Below are 13,411 nucleotides of genomic sequence, written 5' to 3'. Positions count from 1 at the left end.
TTCCATAACCATATAGCAATGTATGCTTAAATTTGTTTCATGGGTAGAAATATTGAAACAAAGGGAAATTAAATTCATAATTATTTGACATCAGTGTGACTAATTTAAAGAAGGCTACTTCTAGCAGTCCATCATCTGATTCTCTTGATTGTTCAAAATCAGACAACCAATAAAATTTATCTTTAATTAATAGACCATTTAAAAAATAAGTATCACAATCTGCTCTTCCAATAGCAAATGATCAAGCAATGGAAGAGGAAAAGTTAAAACCAACCTCTCCATCTCTAGTCTGAAGTATTTCTTCTAGTAAAGGATAGATCTTTACAAACAAAGAGGGCAAAATAAAAGTGAGTTGATTATAAGAACACTGGTTAGTACTGGCAATAGTTCTCTGAAAAACATAAGTAATACAGTATACTTGAATTTTCCTTATCTCTAGGCAGTTACAAGAGTATATTCAATTTAATTTGGGGATATGCCACTCTCTCCTACAAAAGCTTTTCTTGGGCAGCCCGGGTGGTTCAGCGGTTTAGCGCCGCCTTCAGCCCAGGGCCTGATCCTGGAGACCCAGGATCGAGTCCCACATAGGGCTCCAAGCGTGGAGCCTGCTTCTCCCTCTGCCTGTGTCTCTGACTCTCTTTCTCTCTGACTCTCGTGAATAAATAAATAAAATATTTTTTTAAAAAAAAAGCTTTTCTTACTTGCTGACTTAGAATTTTTTTCATATTTTTAAAATATAGTTAATTCCAAAGTAATTTAGAATATACTCACTCTTTTCAGATTCATCTCTTTACCTCATAAAAAAGTTCCCAATCTTGTTATGGTCACAGACACTTTTGTTAATTGAACACTGCTATGAATTTTCTCTTCAGAAAAAAAAAAAAAAAACAAAAAACAAAAAAACAAAAAAAACAAAAAAGGGCAGCCCTGGTGGCGCAGCGGTTTAGCGCCGCCTGCAGCCCAGGGCGTGATCCTGGAGACCCTGGATGGAGTCCCACGTCGGGCTCCCTGCAGGGAGCCTGCTTCTCCCTCTGCCTGTGTCTCTGCCTCTCTCTCTCTCTCTCTCTCTCTCTCTCTCTCTCTCTCTCCCTGTGTCTATGAATAAATAAATAAAATATTTTAAAAAAAAGAAAGAAAAAAAAACATGCTACAAACATACAGCATACATGCTACAAACAAAATATACACCTAAAATTTTGCAAGTTATTTCCAGGAATCCATGAACTCATGATTAATATACTCTGCTCTAAAAGAATCATATTTGAAACTCAGAGTGATCCTTCTAATGACTGATTCAATTCTATTATTACAACATATTGGATAGAGAAGTGGTGTACAACCAAGAGCATGAGAAACACCTTTTTAGATTTACATGTAACATATTTACTTAATACTGGGGATACTGGGATCCCTGGGTGGCGCAGCGGTTTGGCGCCTGCCTTTTGCCCAGGGTGCGATCCTGAGACCGGGATCGAATCCCACGTCGGGCTCCCGGCGCGTGGAGCCTGCTTCTCCCTCTGCCTATGTCTCTGCCTCTCTCTCTCTCTCTCTCTCTCTCTCTCTGTGACTGTCATGGAAAATTAAAAATAAATAAATAAATAAATAAATTAATTAATTAATTAATTAAAAAAATACTGGGGATACTTTGAAAGCCTATTAGAAAAATGCATAATAGAACAAATTTTCCATGATTTAATTTTAGTTTTAAAGAAATTTAATCACAACTTCTGCTATATTTAAAAATAAATGGAAATTTAGAAGATGGCAGTGGAGAAGAAGGACCCTAGGCTTGCCTCATCCTTTGAACACTAGTAGATAATTATCAAATCATTCTGAACACCCAAGAAATTGATCTGAGGACAGAACAAACTGTATAACTAGAGGGAAATAAGACACATAGTGGAAGGGAGGAAATGCAGAGATATGATTTGTGGGGAGAAAAGAATTGCTAGTGCTATGGAGGTGAGGGATTCCTGATCATGGAAAGAAGCAAGAGAGAAGGTGAGAGAGAGAGAAGATTCCACTGAGGATTGCACAAGGAAAACACTTCTCCAAAATCATTGACTGGAAGAATGAGAGGGGCTGATTATATTGAGTTTTTACAAGCAGCAGAGCTCAAAGACTGGAGTTTTAGAAGTCCACACTAAGGCTGGTGTGGAGTTTGGCAGGCACTGCAATGCTTCTGTGGAGAAGGATCCCCTTTTAAGGATCCCCTGGGATGCACTAGGAGAGACATTTCCGCCTTCTTGGAGTGCATCTGGGAGAGGTGGCATTGCTCCTCAGGGGACAAGAGAGCTGGTGGATGCCATTGCACATCCCTGCCCTTTAAACATAGGGGCAGAGACACCTGCCAAAGGCAGCTAACCTGGACTCAGGCTTTTTTTTTTTTTTTAAGATTTTATTTATTTATTCATGAGAGACAGAGAGACAGAGAGAGAGGCAGAGACACAGGCAGAGGGAGAAGCAGGCTCCATGCAGGTAGTTTGACATGGGACTCAATCCCGGGTCTCCAGGATCACAACCTGGGCTGAAGGCAGCACTAAATGGCTGAGCCACTGGGGCTGCCCAGAACTCAGGCTTTTGGCTGCACTTTAAACTCTAAGTTTCTATGCATTAGTGCAATTCCTCTTCTGGAACAAATCAATACCAGCCCCAGGATGGCAAGGGCTTCCCTGAGGACCAGGGTGGGTGTGTGCCATTCCAAGTCTCTAAAGTTTGGAGTTTTGAAACTCAGCCAGGACGTCTGAGATAAAATACAGATGCACTGCACTGCCAGATAGGCACATCACATGGACACAGGGTGAAGGCAGGGATCTGAGGGACAGCTGGGACACAGATGGGAGACTGTTCACTCTTTTCTAAGGGCTTCCTGGACAGTGGTGGGTGCAGACTCTCCTCTCTGGGTAGGAGCAAGAGGGAAGCCACCATTTTTCTGCCCTCCTCATCAGCACAGACTGACTTCAGTGAGCAGCATAGTGACAAGAGCGGACACCTGAGCCACTTACACCAAGCTCCATCCTCTTCGCTCTGCAGGTTATTCTTTACTAAGGGAAGTGTGCTTGACAACCAAAGCAGTGGGCCCCTTCCCCAGAGAACCAGCACAAACCCCCTTCAGGCACCAAGTCAACTGACCATAGAGTGTGCCAAAGCTTCAGATCCAGTGGAAATAGGAGCAGGCCTCTTTTCATAAGCAGATCAGAGCATATCTAGTTAAAACTTGCCACACTCCAGAAAAGGTCCAAACATTGCAGGCAAGGAGAAACTCCACAGAGGACTGACCTGAGGGGAAGAGCTGCCAAAATACAGCAGCAGAGTGCACACAGCATACACCAGAAATAATTCCTGAAGCACCAGGCCCTGAACAGCATACGACCTCTTAATAAAGCCATTACTCTCAGGAGCAGGAAACATAATAGGCTTTCCTAACACAGAGAAGACAGAGACCTAAACAAATGCCAAGATGGAGGAATTCATCCCAAAAGAAAGAACAAGAAAAGGTCATGGCCAGGGATCTAATCAAAACAGATATAAGTAATATGCTTGATCCAGAATTTAAAACAACAATCATAAGGATACTAGCTGGATTTGAGGAAAGTGTAGAAAACACCAGAGAGTCCCTTACCACAGAAATAAAAAACTAGTCAGGCAAAATAAAAAATGTTATAACCAAGGTGTGAAACCAACTGGATGTAATGACTGCAAGGATGGAAGAAGCAGAAGGACAAATAAGTGATATAGACAATAAAATTATAGAAAATAGGGCAGTGTGGCTCAGCGGTTTAGTGCTGCCTTCAGTCCAGGGCGTGATTCCGGGGACCCGGGATCAAGTTCCACGTCAGGCTCCCTGCATGGAGCCTGCTTCTCCCTCTGCCTTGTCTCTGCCTCTCTCTCTCTCTCTCTCTCTCTCTCTCTCTCTCTGTGTGTGTGTGTTTCTGTGAATAAATAAATAAAATCTAAGAAAAAAAGATTAAAAAAATAAAAGAAAATAATGAAGCTATACGAATGTAGACTTAGGGAACTCAATGACTAAATAAAGCATAATACATTTGTATCATAGGAGTCCCAGAAAAAGAAGAGAGGGAAAAGGGAGCAGAATGTTCATTCAAGGAAATTATAGCTTAAAACCTCCTTAATCCGGGGAAGGAAACAGATATCCAAATCCAGGAGGCACAGAGAACTCTCATCAAAATTAACAAAAGTAGGCCAACACCAAGACATATATCATAGCAAAATTTGCAAAATACAGAGACAAGGAAAAAAATCCTAAAAGCAGCAAAGAAAAAGAAATCCCTAATTTACAGGCAAAGAAAAATAAGGTTAGCAGCAGACCTTTCTACAGAATCTCTCTCTGTCTCAAATAAATAAATAAAATTTTAAAACAAAAATCTATCATTTAAATAAAAACTTGAAACATTAAAAAAATATATAAAAAAATAAAAATAAATAGTCCATCAATGTGAAAAACAGGTTATTCAGTGTAGTGACAATACTTGGTACACAGATAGATTTGCAAATCCTCAGGAATAACTCCACCACCATAGTCCAGGGCTTGATGCTAACTAATTGAGAAAAACAAGAATAGATAAAAAGTTCCTAAGAGAGAAAGTATGTTAATTTAAATATAGAAAGAAGGATATCCTCTGACAGAGAGAGAATATTTAAAAAAAAGAAGTTTGTTGTAATACAACCCCTACAATTAAATTGCACTGCTCTTGTAAATAGCTTTAGTTTGTTTCAATATGTTATTTGCATTTTGTTTCAGTAAGATTTCTTAAGAGCAAATTGTTTTCATTTTCATTTATAACCTGTGGTGACACAAAGTAAACTAGATTCTATAAATTACCATGAAAAGTAGTGAGCCAACAATTTGGCAGAAGAAAGCCCTGAGGATATGACAAGCAAAAGGGAAATGTCGTATTTGCAACTGCAGATTAAAATTGAGGAAGAAAAACATTTGAATTGCAAAACCATATTAAAAGTGGACACTACTCATGACCACTTTACACAATAGTTTTGCAGGCCTGAGGTGAGAAATAAAAAATTGGTTATTCTATTTAGCGCCATTGAATACTTGGACTACTTTTGTTTCCTCAAGTATCTGGAGTATCTAGTTCTTCGATAGAAGTATATATTAAGGCCATTTACCTTTGGTTGCTTCCGGCTAATAAATATTTTTAGGGAGCTTTAAAACTTTATGTTGGGCACAGTTACGATCAGATAGCTTAATAAAGCCACTTAATGTAGGATTATGACTAAGTTTTGCTGTGTTTACAGACATTTTGTCACAGAATCAAAGTTAACTTTTGTTTTTAATTCTTTTTGCCAAAGAAAAACCCAGACATGCTCTATTTGCAAACTGACTGCATGAAACGAAAAGCACAGTAATTCGGAAGCTGTTGGCTTGGATAAAAAGAGAATGCAATTAAAAAGGAAAAGGTTAGTAAAAGAACATGCTGGGAATTGAAAATAAAAATCTGAAATGATGTCCCAGCCTGCCCATAAGGTCTTTCTCACATTGTAGAAAATTATCTCAAATGCTCTACTTGTCCCAGAGTCCATGTTCTTTCCCTGCTATCACCTATTCTTGTGCTTTCTGTTTTTAATTTCTGCAAATAATCAAAATTATTTACATTCAGAATATTTGCTGTATTGCCTGTTGCTAATAATTACCTCAAATTATTTGTTCATTTGTATACACAAGAGGAAAAAATGATTTATAGAGCTCTATCATATCCTTCTTTTATCTAAACTCCTTTCCCAACACCACACTATTTTCACCAGGTGCATTACCAGTATCTTCAGGAAAATTCCAGCCCATATTTTAAGTTAAGTTGATTCTTGAGAATATAAATACACTTGAAAAGAAGGAAAGTCTTTTTTACTTTGTTTCTCCACACACCAATAGTATATAAAACACAGAGGCTTTTTAAACATGTTTCACAAGGATCACTGATTTAGAACAGAAGGGGACCTTGGGGATCATCTAGTGAAATACTCACTTTGCACATAAAGAGGCTGTGGCCCATATGATTTACTGAGGGTGACCCATTTAGTGGCAGAGCTAGAGCCAAATAGTTTCCAGGTCTATAAACCAAAAGCCCTGATGATGCTAAATATGTGTGCTGAAGTCAAAATCCTGCCAGGCGATAAAGAGTAACTCCATTCTTCCATTTTCTATTTCCATGATGACTGCCCTGTTTTAGGTTTTAATCTCTATTTTGTATGACTTCAAGTTCTCATTTTTCTAAGTTAATTATATAATACTGCAATACTACACTAATCTTCCTAAGAGTCTCCCTTTATCTACTTTGACAAAGCCAGACCTCCTTTTCTCTAGGTCTCTTCAGAAAATAATTGCAACCAAAATTCACATCCAACCCAAAGTCTAATATCCAAGAATATTGTTCCCTAGGATAATTGGAATGAGATGATGTCAGCTTCAATGATTGAGCAGAGGAAGATGAAGAAGGCAGGTTCCACATGGAAGAAATAAAATTTGATTTCTGACACATTTTATCATGACAGTCTAACTTTCAGAATTAAGAGAGATCTGGACATTAGCTATTCCAGCATTTCCCACAGAGTGCACCTTGGAACTCAGAGGCACAGGATAGTAGTGTTAATGATTTGGTGCCCAGGTAGACTTAGGAAAGCACACAGTTATACCGAGTTTTTTTTTCTTTTAATTTTATTTATTTATTCGTGAGAGACAGAGAGAGAGGCAGAGACATAGACAGAGGGAGAAGCAGGCTCCCCGCAAGGGAACCTGATGCAGGACTTGATCCCAGGACCCCAGGACTATGACTCAAGCCAAAGGCAGATGCCCAACCACCGAGCCACCCAGACGCCCCACAGTTATTCCAAGTTAAATGGATTTCTTTTCCGTAAAATTCTCAGCACTTTTTATGCTAACAGGCCTAGTGACATACCAAGACAGGAAAATTATAGACAATATGTCCCAAATTTATTTGAGCAAGAAGCTCTTTTTACAAAGGATCCCACAGAACTCTGGTTTTGAGGGATATCATTGGGGAAAATGCTGATTTAGACCAATTTGGTAAATTGTATCTTACTTAGTACCAGAGTCAGAGCAAGAACCAAATCTATTTTCAAACTACTATTTATTGACAGGAACATTTCTGTCCGTCTTAACCTTTTTTGGTTGCAGGCAACTCCTTTAAGCTACATCAAATAAGAAAAAAAAAAGTAGTGAGAGAGCAGGGAGCCTCATCCCAGGTGACATATCACAGGATTCAAGAAAAGTTGCCCTTAGAAGCATGGAGATTGCCATCTCTAGCACAAAACTCAAATTGAAATGTTTAATTCTCAGTTGAATAATGATAAGCACTGAAGAACTCATTGCATTGTATAAAGAAAAAGTATTAAAACTATTCAAATTAAACTTTAAACAAAATCATACACAGAAACCCTCCTGAAAAAAAAAATTAAAAATAAGAAACCCTCCTGACATAAATTAAGGGAATCTTTTAATAATATATTTAAAATTTTGTAGCTAAACTCCCACTATCCAAAACTAAAGGTTTTTTAAGTGGAACATTTTGAGCAATAATAAAAATAGTAACTGCAATTTGTTGAAAACATAAAGTAGTGCATTTAATATATATGTGTGTGAGAGAAGATGAGAAGCTTCCCTTTATAGAAGTTTTCCAACTAATAAAAAGAAATCATGGAATTATAATGTCACCCTAATTAAATAATGGATCTAGGCAATGATCATCAAGTCCCCTAAAACATAAAAAGAAAGACACATGATATTCATTGGCCTCCTGATGGATCCTCATATGAAGTATTCTAAAACTGTTCTAAAACTGAACGTGAATTGGTTCAATCCTCTATCAAACTGGTGTTTGATAACACCAGCGTGGTACAATCAGCAAAATTAATAATGCAGGAATGTCTACAGGGCAAATGCTCTGGTTTCTTCAAGAAATATTCCATGGACAAAAAAGATAGAGAAAGTATAGATTTAAAGACATGGTGACTAATTTCAGATGTATGTATTTTATGTGGATGCTGACTTAATATTATTTTTTAGCTATAATCATGTTATTTTTTAAAGTGGTTACCTTTTAGAAATCCATATAGGCACTATTTACAGGCACATAATTTGAAATAATCCAGTGGCAGGTGGGGCTTTTTAAAAATGAAAATGATAATTGTTGATGCTAGGTGATGGCTACACAAAGGGTTCATTATACTATTCTCTCTACTTTTGCATATGTTTCAAATTACCCTTAATAAAAAGCTTCTATAATATCTGTTGCTACATTACAGTATAGGGGCGTTTTTTTTTTTTTAAATTGAGGGTTTTCCTTGGTTGTTCTGAAGATCAGTACACACACTTCAATTCATATATAGTTCTTAACATATGTACCAAAAATCTAGAAAATCACATAGATTTGATTCTTTTCTAAAAGGTTTTCTAAAAATAAATAAATAAATAAAAGGTTTTCCAATGACCTTCCAGCTAAAATTGGGAAGCAAATTTTCCTTAACAGTTGATCAAGTACCAATATCTTCAATTGTCAATGCACTGTTACATTGTTAAAAAAAAAGGGGGCGGGGGACTTATATTGTTAAGTCCCATTAATTTAATATAGTATACACTACATATGCAAATTTTCAGTCTTGGACAGCACATTAACTAAGTCACTAGTAAAACTGGACTACCACGACTAAGATGTTTCAGAGTCCACAAAATTTTGACAGGGAGAGCCAAGATCAAGAAGTGGCTTTCTTTAGGAAACAATTCTATTGAAAACAGCTCGAGGATAGAAGTAATTTAAAATGCCCAAGACAGTAAATGCACGACTGACTCCAAATTGCCATTTAGTATGCTTGGTATTATAGGACATAAAAACTACCCTGTCCATGGGATGTTAAGAGAACACCCATGACAATTAAAGCCTCTCATATTCAATATCCCACTATTTGGGGGTGTACCAAAAATGAAACAACCAACAAATGATTTCTCCTCTTAAAAAAAAAAAAAAAGCATTTACACTTAAAAAATGGGATGAGGTGGAATTCTCTCCTTCTTAAAAATGATTCTAGAGCCACTAAAAAACTTACATCTACAAAACAGTTTAAAAAAATGTTCCCCTGGGGGCAGCCTTGGCGGCTCAGCGGTTTAGCGCCGCCTTCGGCCAAGGGCCTGATCCTGGAGACCTGGGATCCAGTCCCACATCGGGTTCCCTGCATGGAGCCTGCTTCTCCCTCTGCCTGTGTCTCTGCCTCTCTCTCTCTCTCTCTCTTTCTCTCTCTGCCTCTCTCTCATGAATAAATAAATAAAATCTTTGAAAAAAAAAATGTTCCTCTGGATTACACAAGAAGGGAGACAAGGACCACTGATAACACATGATATATGGTATTAATTAAGACTTGGCTTCTTTCTCTTCTGCTTTATCAGAGACTGGACTCTCATTTTTAGTTTCTCCATTTTCTGCAGGTATAAGTCTTTGGTTAGCCACTTTAGCTTGTTTTCCCTTTGTTCCTCTTTTCCCCCTTTGTTTGCACTTGTCTGAATACTATACTTTCCCCCCACCTTTTTTGGCTTCGTCTCCACTTTTGCAGGAGCAGATTCGGCTGACATCCTCACCAATCTCCTCTTGGGGCCCTCCTTCGCCATCACCTCCTCGGAGCTGACCTTCCTCTTGGGCATCTTAGCTGCAAGGCGGCCGCCCGCCAGGTGCCCACTGGCTGTGTGATACACCGAGAAGCTTCCAGAAGTGGGATGCCCAGCGCTGATGTTCCTCCCATCTGCCTTGGCCCTCCCCCCACCTCCCAACTGCTGCCACCGCCCACAGTACAGTTTTTTATACCACATCAGATTGAGTTTCAGCCAAAAGAAGATCGTCAATGCCTAATTATAAGATGATAATATATGCCATTTATATAATTATAAAACATCATTTATTCTTCAAATATTCTTTCCTTACCTACAGGAATTTTCTCTCTGTTTTCCATTGAAAATAATCATATAGTAATGACAACTACCATTTATTGAGTATCTTTTATTCAGAGATAAGTATAAAAGAAAATACATAAAATGATTTATTCTAGTTTAACAGTTTCCATTTTATGTTTGATGTCATTTTGAATTTTTATGACAAAATTTAAAATCACTCATCATGAAAGTTGGAAGGAAAATACTACTCTTAAACTCTTTTTCCAGGTTAACCTCATTTCATACTACCTTTTCTGCTGCATTCACTGTGCATGTGTGTACAAAATCTGTAGCTTGAGAGCATGGATTCACTCTATATTTCACCAGTTATTTCATGAATGTATTTATTTCCTAATCTATTATATTGTAAATAATCCAAGGATAAGGTCCTTATAAATTACTTGAAAAATCCCTGGGTTTGAATAAATCCTATTGGATAGATGAAAGAGAAAAATTATTCTATATGTTTAAAATAAACATTTTTCTTCTCCTAACATGAACATTCTTTTTTTTTTTTTTCATTAAATGTAAAATGTTAATTTTGTTGAAAAGATATGTGAAACCCAAGCTCTGCCACTACATTGGGTGTTAGACAAATCATTTAATTACATGGAAGAAGTCTAAATACTTAGGAAAGTATAATGCAAATCATAAAATAGATAATACAGGGAAGCCTTTAGATCAGAAGTCAGCAAGCTTTCCTTATAAAGGGTCAGATAGTAAATATTTTAGGCTTTGTAGACCATACATACAATCTCTGTTGCAACCATTCAACTGCTGAGGCAGCGTAGTAGCAACCACAGATAATGTGGAAACAAACGAGACTGGCTCTGTTCCAACAACACACTACTTATGACACTGAAATTTGAGTTTTATATTATTTCCATGTATTGTGAAATATTATTCTACTTTTAAAAAAATATTCTTCTACTTTTGATGTTTTTCAACAATTTAAAAATGTAAAAACCATCCTTAGGTTGCAAGCCCCATAGAGACAGTGGGCCAGGTTTGACAGGATATAATTTGCCAACCCCTGCTTTATACAGACCCTTTCCAAAGTCTGGTCAATAACCAGAATTGATTTCCTTGTTAAATTTATTCTATTTTTTACAGCACTACAAAAACAGGCATCTTTATTTATACATTTACTACCTAGTTGAAGCATGATACATAATTGCAACATCAGAAACAAAGGATTTTAATATGGAATATCATAAGTATATTTTTGTTTGAAATTTTTGTTTCACGTATTTTAAATATTCAAGTGAAAAGAATCGAGGCAACTTTAAAAGTCTTTGGCAGGATCCAAGTTATAAAACAGCTGGAAGAATTAGAGGCTATTAAAAAGGTACTCTTATGTAACCTTGAATAATTACTATTTATATCAATGCAGGTGACAACAGCCAGGGGAGAGTGAGTTTAATTTAGGGACTCCAAATGCAAAAGAGAGCAGTTAGAAAGAGATTATGAAGGAGAGAAGTTGTCAGTCTACTGTGTGAGTGGAGTGGGGGTGGTATTGAGTTCTGAGGTGGTATTGAGTAGGGTTTGTATTGAGTTCTGAGGTAGAGGATGAAGGAAAAGAAGTCAGCAACATTTTGTGCAATAGTACAACAAATCAGATCTAGTTCTCCCTGATAAGAAGTGTACTGGGGGAGAGGGGTGCAGTTTGAGAAGATGACCTTGGAGATAATGAGTGCTCAAACAATGTAATGGCCTTCTGCCTAGAAATTTGCATACAAATAAGTTGAAGACACAGTAAAGTAAACCCATCTCTTCCAAATGCCTTAATCCTTAAGTACCTGAGTCAAGAATGAAGATATATATGATCACTAGAAGACTTCCAAGTCTAAGAAAAGATTCAAAGTGCCAATAGTTTAATAATCAATGCCTAAATAATAAAGTAGTTACTATTTAAAAATTGCCTACCAGGTACGTGGCAGTGTCTCAGATGATATAACCAGTATACAAATTTCTCATATTTATAATGAGGGTTGAAGAAATAAGCAACCTTCCTAGGGTCCATACAACTAGGAAGAAGGCAGAAATTTGAACCCAGATTTGGCTCCAAAATGCAAGCTCTTTCCATTCTTCAGCAAAACAGTGGAAGAATTACTTTGGTATCTCATAGCTGCCCTTCCATTCTCCTTAAAGGGCAAAATGGTAATGCACTATAAACAAGTCAGCACCCTGCAGCAACACAAACGAACTCTGTAGTAGGCTCAGGGTTTGGTGCCCTAGCTAACTGCACATAGCAGTTTCAACCCGCAGTATTTGTAGCAGATAATCAAAAAGAGATCACATCAATGACAGTTAAAAAATCCAGTTAAAATTTGGGCTTTTGACTATGATATATGTCACTACTTTTGATCTCTAAACCATTTCCTTAAAGTTCTAATTAAATGAGTAGGATAGATAATCCAAATCCACATTTGAGATCTATGATTTTTACTTATACTTAGAGATTTGAGAGCAAAAATTTAATTTTCCTTAGTGACAAAAGTTCAAATTTTAATTCACAAAGGAAAAACCTGAACTGGAAGCTTGACTTCCAAAGATATGACAAAGAAAACTCTGTCCGCAGGAGAGCTACAAACAATTCTCCAAGCACCTTTCAAACTCTTCATTTAATTAACAGAGATGATTTCTTCCCCATAAAGAGATAGAAACACTGCCATTTCTTCTGTCTCGGTTTCTCTACAACTGGATACCCTGGGGTTTCAGCTCAGGACTTTGAAAGTAGGCCGGTGTTAATAACCTCCAAAGCCTGCCGGGTTGATTAGCAGAAGAAATGTGGTTACAAGAATATCTCTAAAGGGCCAAGCCATGTGAGAGGAACCATCAATGTTCAGAATATGCAGAATCAGAGAGTCTAAAAATTTCCTGTGTAAGGGGCTCTAACATCACAGATGAATTTTTCTGTCACAAAATGTGAAAAATGACCTTGGAAGCTTTACTTACAATGAAGAAAATTGGATGTTTGTTCATCTATCCTATTTCTTTCTCAATGTTTCTTTCTTTCTTTAAATAATCCCATTCCTGCTTCTTATTATTAACTGTTTTACAAGATTATCATAATTTCTTTTTTAAGAATTTCCCATTCCTGGTTCCCACAGATCCTGACTTTTATTGTCTCTTTATGAGAACATTTGTCCATGCATTTTTAATATTTCTGAATCTCCTGTCCTCTCTTCCTTGACTACAATAAGGGGAATTGGCGACTAAACAGGCATAGCAAAAATATGCCCCTTAGGATACAAAATTACCAGACAGAACCTATCTACCACCACCTCCCCAAATGCTACCTTCCCAGCCATGTTTTCCGTCTCCAAGATTGTCCTGAAACTGTCTCAAGTACTTTGAGGCCAGAACAAAGTGTGGCACACCAGAATTAGAATGCATCACAACAAAAGCATTCAGGCAGGCTGATTTTTCTGGTAGTATTCT

General features: G+C 37.3%; 1 pseudogene; it reads right to left on the bottom strand.

Moving 5' to 3' along the window:
• Positions 1 to 9,293: 9,293 nt before the first annotated feature.
• Positions 9,294 to 9,723, bottom strand: LOC140639384 (non-histone chromosomal protein HMG-14 pseudogene; annotated as a pseudogene).
• Positions 9,724 to 13,411: the final 3,688 nt, after the last annotated feature.

Source organism: Canis lupus, chromosome 9 (assembly GCF_048164855.1).
Source record: "Canis lupus baileyi chromosome 9, mCanLup2.hap1, whole genome shotgun sequence".
Classification (NCBI taxonomy): domain Eukaryota; kingdom Metazoa; phylum Chordata; class Mammalia; order Carnivora; family Canidae; genus Canis; species Canis lupus.
This window is presented reverse-complemented; position numbering and strand designations above follow the sequence as displayed.